Here is an 8,236-nt window from a genome sequence, read left to right as displayed (position 1 = left end):
ATTCACCTTTGGTTGGATTTGATGGAAGGACTGTAATCCCTCGAGGAATGATTAGGCTACTCGTGCAAGTTGGGGATGAGGTGGTGCAAGTTAACTTTATTGTGGTTGAAGCCTATTCCCCTTATACAACTATTTTGGCGTGGCCCTGGCTTTATGCTATGGGGGCAGTTTCATCTACCCTGCATTTGAAAGTCAAGTATTCCACGCAAGGACAGGTTAGGGAATTGGTTGGAAGTCAGGTAGTGGCTAGATAATGTTTGGTGGCTACTATTAAGCAAGGGGGAAGGAGGCCCCATAGCAATTAACTGGCCCCGAGGATGGACTTAGAGTTGAGTCACGGGGATTGCTCTCTAAAGAATTGGAAAGAGTTATGATCGGTTTAGATGAAGATAAGTATTTTCAAGTTGGGGCTTGGTTGCCCCTGTTGAAAAGGTAGAGCTTTTGGATTTTTTGAAGAGTAATGTGGATGTCTTTGCATGGAGTGCTTACGAGGCATCGAGGATTGACTTTGAGTTTATATGTTATCAGCTGAATGTAAGTTCTGGTGCTGTACCAAGAAGGCAACCACCTCGACGCTCCTCAAAGGAGCATGCCGAGGTAGTGAAAGAAGAGGTGAACATACTTAAGTAGGTGGGGGCAATCAAAAGAGCTTTTTATCCTTAATGGTTGGCAAATACTATGGTGGTGAAAAAGAAGAATAGTAAATGGCACGTGTGTGTTGATTTCACGAATCTGAACAAGGTGTGCCTGAAAGATCCTTTCCCCTTTCCATGGATTGATCAGCTAATGGATATGACAGTTGGACATCCTCAGATAAGTTTCTTGGATGCTTTTCAAGGATACCATCAAATACCTCTAGCACTGTCTAACTAGGAGAAGATAGCCTTCAGAACTCCTAAGGGAATTACCATTACCGAGTGATGCCTTTTGGCCTAAAGAATGCTGGGTCTACGTATTAGAGAATGGTGACCTAGATGTTCGAATTGCAGATCAGGTGGATTGTTGAGGCATACATTGATGACATGGTGAAAAGTAAATAGATTTCGAAGCATTTGATGGACCTAGAAGATGTATTTTTAGTGCTAAGGAAACATAGATTTTGTCTTAATGCATCTAAGTGCTCTTTTGGCGTCAGCTCGGGAAAGTTGTTGGGGTGAATGATAACACACCAGAGAATAGAGGTTAATCTTGACTAGATCAAGGCTCTTAGTGATTTGCATCCACTTTGGAATCCCAAGGAAGTACAAAAGCTGACAAGAATGACGACTGCTTTAAATAGGTTTATTTCTCGGTCGGCAGATTGGTGTCGGCCATTTTTCTAGCTCCTTCATAATTGGAAAAATTTCAAATAAATTGAGGAATGTGTGGCAGCTTTTGAAGAATTGAAGCAATACTTGTTACATCCTCCCGTTCTCTCCCGACCCGAGAGGGAGGAGGTACCATATGCTTATATAGTAGTCATCGATCATACAGTAAGTTTGGTTTTGGTTAGAACAGAGAATGGAGTGCAAAAGCTTGTCTATTATCTCAGTAAATCCCTGTAAACGGTAGAAACTCGTTATTTACCCTTGGAAAAAGCAGTTTGGGCCATTATACATGCTACAAGGAAACTTCCTCATTATTTCCATGCATATACTGTTGTGGTGCTCACACAACTCCCATTGTAAGTGCTGCTACGAAAGTTTGACTATACAGGAAGGATTGCTAAGTGGGGGACAATGCTCGGGGCCTTTGATATTAAGTACATGCCTTGTACTACTGTAAATGAGCAAGTTTTGGCAGATTTGGTTGCATAGTTTACTGAAGATGCTGCGAGGGACGAGAAGCTAGGACCGAGTGTCCTGATGGTTTCTACTTCTTCTCCCACAGCTTGGGAAGTATATACGGATGGAGCGGAGAACCAAAGGGCTTTAGAGTGGGGATTGTCCTAGTATCCCTTCAGAAGATAGTTATGGAAAAGTCTTTGTGGTTGGGTTTCCTGGCCATAAACAATGAAGCAGAGTATGAAGCTTTATTGGCTGGGATGGCAATGGTTGGTAGGCTTAAAAAGGAAGTTGTAGAAGTTTATTCGGATTCACGGTTAGTGGTTGGGCAAGTCAATGGAGAATTTGAGGCTAGAGATCAACGAATGCAGGGGTATCTCATTAAAGTTAAGCATGCCCAATCTTGCTTTAAAATTTTCTCTCTAAGGCAAATCCTGAGAGGATAGAACTCCCATGCAGATTCGTTGGCTATGTTAGCCACCTCTTCGGGACCAGGCCTACCTCGAGTCATAATTGTAGAAGATTTGGTAGCTTTTAGCCATAATGACTAGCTACCCGTTAGAGTGCATAGCATACAAGTCAGGCTAAGCTAAATGGACCCTTTAGTTTCATTCTTAAAGGGAGGGTTGTTGCCCAAGCACAAAGGTGAAGTGGAAAAGTTACGTAGAAAACTCCCACGGTATTGGCTTTTCGAGTAGCAGAAATTGTATAAAAGCTCTCACTTGGGTCCGTATCTACTGTGTGTTCACCCAGAAGCTGTGGAACCTTTATTGGAAGGGCTACATGAAGGGGTTTTTAGGAGTCACACTGGGGGGAGATCTTTATTACATAGAGCTCTCACCCAGGGCTACCCAAAATTATGTTAAGAAGTGTGATCAGTGTCAAAGATATGCCCAAAATATTCATCAGCCTGGAGGGGTCATGAATCCACTCTCTAATTCTTGGCCGTTTGCTCAGTGGGGCTTGGACATAGTTGGGCCATTCCTAAGGGCTGCTGGAAATCGAAGGTGGCTTTTCGTCGAAACTGATTACTTCACAAAGTGGGTGAAGGTCGAGCCCCTTTCTAACATTAGAGACGTGGATGCAAAGAGGTTCATTTGAAGGAACATTGTTACCAGATTTGGGATTCCCCATACAATAATCTTGGATAATGGACTCCAATTTGATAGTAAGGCCTTTGGAAGGTATTATGGGGAGCTAGGTATCAGAAATAGGTATTCCACTTCAGCCTATCCACAAGAAAATGGGCAGGCAAAAGAAATCAATAAGGTTATAGTATCTAGGTTGAAGAAAAGGCTAGATGAAGTGAAAGGAAAATGGGTAGACAAGTTACTCCATGTATTATGGACATATCACACTGCTCCCCAAAGATCAACTAGGGAGACCCCATTCTCGATGACTTATGGGTCCGAAGCGGTCATACCCCTTAAGACAGGGTTCCCGACCTTGAAAACTAATCAGTTCAATGTAGAAGAGAACAACCGTTTGCTTTCAGTGAGCTTAGAGTTAGTTGACGAAAGAAGAGAAGTAGTCATGGTTAAAATGGCACATTATCAGCAGCAACTCAGACTAGGGTATGACAAGGGAGTTAAGATAAGGCCATTGGCTCCTGGAGATCTGGTCTTAAGGAAAGTAGTGGGAACAGTGAAGAACCCATCATGAGGAAAGTTAGGTCCTAATTGAGAAGGCATATACAGAATAACTTCAATAGTAGGAATTGGGGCTTATTTCTTAGAAGATTTAGATGAAAATGTTGTTCCGCGTCCATGGAATGTAAATAACCTACGTAGGTATTATTATTAATAATACAGTGGATTCTATTCAGATATCATCTATTCGTTGATTGATCTTCGGTTTACAGGCCTTGGGTAAATTAACCCTTATGTAAAATTGACTAAGTGTTAAACAGAACCTCGGTCTTGTTCGACTCCTCAAGTCACAAGCCTTGGGTAAATTAACCTTTGTGTGAAGTTGTTTAAGTGTTAAACAAAACCTTGGCCTTATTCGACTCCTTGGGTCACAAGCCTCAGGTAAATTAACTCGTATGTGAAAATACTTAAGTGTTTGGCAAAGTCTTAATACATAATGTTCAGATCAAAAGTGTGATTAAAAGTCTGTCCGAACTCATGGACCATGTTGTTGGAATTAAGTTAAGTTTAAGAGGGTTTAACATACTTTTGGTTATATGTTTTAGTCAATAGAACATGTGTTATAACTGGCAAAGTAAAGAATTTGGAGTTCATGCAAAGCAGGAATGCAAATAAACTTGCATATATTCATTCAAGGGTTGAATTACAAGGGAACTAAAGAACAAAGAAAAAAAAAAAAGAGGGGGGCGTTATCTAAACCTAGCCCATTACAAAATCAGCCTAATCTAAGCAAGGAATAACTAGGCGGCAACCTCCTTCTCTTTTTTTTTATTTTTCCTTTTTAGCTGCTCAACTTCTACAACATCTTCTGGCTTTAACTCTACCACCAGGGATGAAGATTGTTGTTCTTTTTATTTTTTGGCAGAAAGTGTAGAAGTCAGGGCTATTGTGGACTTTAGTGCTGAGGAGGCAGAGCTTGAATCGAGAGGAGGAAGGGTAGAGCTTGGAGCAATGCGAAGAGTTGGAGGGTATTAACATTATCGGTTCCCTTTAGATCAGCATCAGCATTAACTCCAAAGCATTGAGGGCTTTACCCTTGACTTCGAGGCAAAAAGGTCGAGCTACATCTTTGAGATGGGTAGTAAGACTTTGGGTAGTCTTAGTTATGCCAGCGTCATATGTTGCTTGCTCGGCTTTCGCTATTTCAGCATCTTTGCCCTCAAGCTGCTTCTGCTATCGTTTAATCTACTTGTTGGCCAGGGCTAGCTACGTTTTGCTCTTCTTCAGAGAAGCCTGTAGCTCTTTAAGTTGCCTTTCAAGCCCTACCAGGGTAGCCTCAACGTTTTTATTCCCTTTCTCGGCCTCAGCCAAGTGAAAAAATAAGTCCTTATACTTTTTCTTAGGATCAGCTAAGGTATTGTCCGATTGTACTAGTTTACCCTATGCCTCCCGAGACTTGGATAGAGTGTGGTCAACCCACTCCTTGGCTATAAAGGTTGTTTGCATTGCCTATTTTCAAAGAAATTACTTACACAAGTTATAGTCTTGTTAAGTAATATGATAGAATTGTAGAAAAGTAGAGGTGCCCAACTAACCTTTGCAAGATCCCTCTTCAGCGAGAGGAACACTTCACGTTTTCTTAGCCCCTTTAACTCCTGCATGTCATCAGGAAGGAGCAGTACTTTTTCCAGGCACTCAAACACCAACCCGGATCTATCTTTCTAAGCATTCTTGAGGGATGCCTCAGAGGTGACAGGGTCCTTTAAGCTGAGCATGAAGGCAGGGTTCCATATAGTGGCCTTTGACCACTGCTCACTTTCGATGCCCTTGGTAGCGTCAACAAAAGTGCCTTTCTTTTGTTGAGCCCTTATGACTTTGAGCTCCTTGGTAGATGGCTGTTGTGTGGGCTGGAGTATCTCCTCTTCTTTAGAATCCTCACTCTATTTCCCCATTTTTCTCTTTTTCTCGGGGGCATTAGTAGTTGGAATATGGGATGGAGTAGGAGTAGGTGGTTACAGTACAATAGGTACCATGAGGGCATCTCCCCCCCGCATGGGTGGTGAGTAATGCGAGTAGGTCAGGCGTTTTCTCCTCCAGCACCAAGGCTTCAGGAATGTCTGTTGCTTCCTGGCTAGTACTGACTTGAGCGGCAACAAGGTGGCGATAAGCGGGTGTTGGAGAGTCCTTGGGATCTTCCTAATAAAAGACTTCAAAGTCTTTATCTTGTACCTTTAGAGTTGGTTCACTACTTGGCTCTTCTCGTTCTTCGTCGGAGGGAAGAGGTTGCTCATGGGAGTAAAGGAGCATGACTGTAAGTGGGGCGGGAAATTGAGCGCCTTCTATACCAGAGGGTGGAGGTTTGTTCAGGAATTTGAGGATAGCTACGTTGATCAAGGCTAGCCTCAGGTCCTTTGCTTTAATTATGTACTTGGGAAATTGAAAGCGAGTGGAGATAGGCTTGAACCTTAGAATTACATGCACCACCTGAAGTTGTCCGTCTCTCAGTGGAGGAAGATCTCTGATTGAAGAATTCGGTTGAGATCTGCAAAGTTCACCAGATTTTTGTTCTGGGCAGTGTGAAATTTGTCTGCTGAGGAAACGAATAGGAAAGGAGTTAGTTTTAAAAAAATATAAAAAAAAATAAATAAAGTTCTCTTTATAAGTAAAAGTAGTGAGATAGGGAAAGAGGGCAATTTAAGTTATTCTAGGTTCTCGAGTATCCCATCTAGTTCCCCATCTTAGGTAAGGTAGTGCAAACCATCATGCCATTCACCCGAGACGATGAGGAAGTCGTCATCCATACCTTTATTGACTCAGGAATACAAGAAATCAACCTAACAGAGGGTACTCTACACCTAAAATAGTAGCTCGTGTCTTTCCCCTTTTGGCAATTATGTACCCAGTTCACGTCATGACATGTAAGGTTGGTTCACACTTTTCTGTTTAGCATATCTACACTGTCGAGGACCCTAAAAAGGGTGGGATAACATTGGGTTGGGGATAACCTAAAGTGAATAAGAAAATCCCTAGTTACCCTACCTATAGGAATCTCCATTCCTTCTATAAAGGCGATCATAGGAATGATTACTGTCCCAGGTGGCTTATTTTTAACCAACCACACCCCGAGTTCACAATGTTGAAGTTAAACATTCTCTGGGATTCTATACTTAGCCCTAAAAGCAGCCATGCCCTTGAGGGTATCAACTAATTTGGCAAATCTACCCATATTTTCCTATTAGGGGAAAAAAATAAGGAAGAAAGAGAAAAGTTTTCTTTAAAATGTTGGATGAAGGGCCAAAGGCACTTACGAGCACTAGAAGAAGTTTTCCTTGGACTGCTGCTTCAAAGAAAATTTGTAGAAAGTGCGTAAATGGAAAAAATTACCCCCAGTCTCTCTTTATATAGGAGTTGAAAAAGAGCGGTAAATTTCCCGCTCATAAATCCCATAAAAATGGGACTATAGGATTGCCACCGCACGGTAGAACGTGGGGGGACAAGCAGCCACCTAATGTAATAATTGTAGGAACGTGGATACCGAAGCGTCAGGAATGTTTAGAAGACATATGAGGTGACGTCTCCACGTGGGAACACGCTGAGCACATACCAACCTCCCCCTTACTACTAAAACCTTACTTTCAGAGTAGCTACTGATAGCAAGGTTTTAGGGGGCTATTGTGAGGGGTCTGAGGATCGAGGAGGATTGGATTAGAGAATACTTTGCTTAGTCCAAGTCCGAAGAGATAAATGTGCACTAAGGATTTCATCCACCCAAGGATGGAAGCAAAATCAAGACAATTGGCATTTTGTGATGTTCCAGGGTAAGGAGAAGGGATAGCAATGGAGGCAAGGATGATAGGAGGAAGTTTCCTGGAAGGAACACTTTCCTCCTCCGTATTGAATGCCCTGCACCAACCTTATCAGTTGCATTAATGAGGAAATAACCCCTGAACAATAACTTCACAGCTAGTAGCCCTTTCCACCACCTTCAGCAGAGTTTTGATGGGACAATTATCCTTCAAAATTTCTGGAGCATACAGGTGGAAGGATATGATGTAAAGAAGGGGGATATAAAATGAAGGGAGTCTCCCAGAAATGGGGGGGACATTTTTCTAAGAAATAGAAAAATGAGAAGGTGAGCAGTGCATTATCTGGTGTAGAACTTAAACTATATATAAAGAAGAAACTAATCCTCGAACCTGCCCGAGGAGAGCTTTTTTTCTCATTCTCTACTTGTGTAATACCTCTCTATTATTCTGGGCTCTTCGGTCTTAGACTTAAACCTCGTTTAGAATTGCACTTGAAATATTTTCCCAATCTCTAAAGAAATTCTATTGTTTGGGCTTGGTTTGAAGGACAAGTTACCACTATTTTTAGTGGGCTTAGGCCTTTATTTTCTGAGTACTTACAATTTTATATTTAAATTTAATAAGAAAATTTAATGCATTGCACCTAAAAAACTATATTTAAGTTTTGAGCAAGATTTAGGTACAATGCTTAGGTGCTATTCCTTAGATTCTCCTTTTAAGATTCTGTCATGTGGATTTTTTCTCATGAGATAGAAGTGTAGTTTTAAGTTAAATAGCTACATGACTAAATCTTAAGAGGGAAATCTAAGGAACAACACCTAAGATACTATTCCTAAATTTTGTCCTTAAGTTTTACCCTTTTATTTTTCTTTCGCTTCCATATCATATATCTATGATGTAAATAAGAATATTATCATTCCTTGCATGAGATACAGCAAGTAAAATGATTTAAAATAAAAAATAAAATAAAAACCCTGTCATGTGTTTGGTTTTCCGTTCTTCTAGTTCCTAACTATGTCATGTTGGGCTGTATGTAGGTATTTATAAATACTGACATGTAATTTACACATACTTTCAT

The sequence above is a fragment of the Quercus lobata genome, chromosome 5 (genome assembly GCF_001633185.2).
Source record: "Quercus lobata isolate SW786 chromosome 5, ValleyOak3.0 Primary Assembly, whole genome shotgun sequence".
NCBI lineage: Eukaryota > Viridiplantae > Streptophyta > Magnoliopsida > Fagales > Fagaceae > Quercus > Quercus lobata.
Note: the sequence above shows the minus strand (reverse complement) of the source record.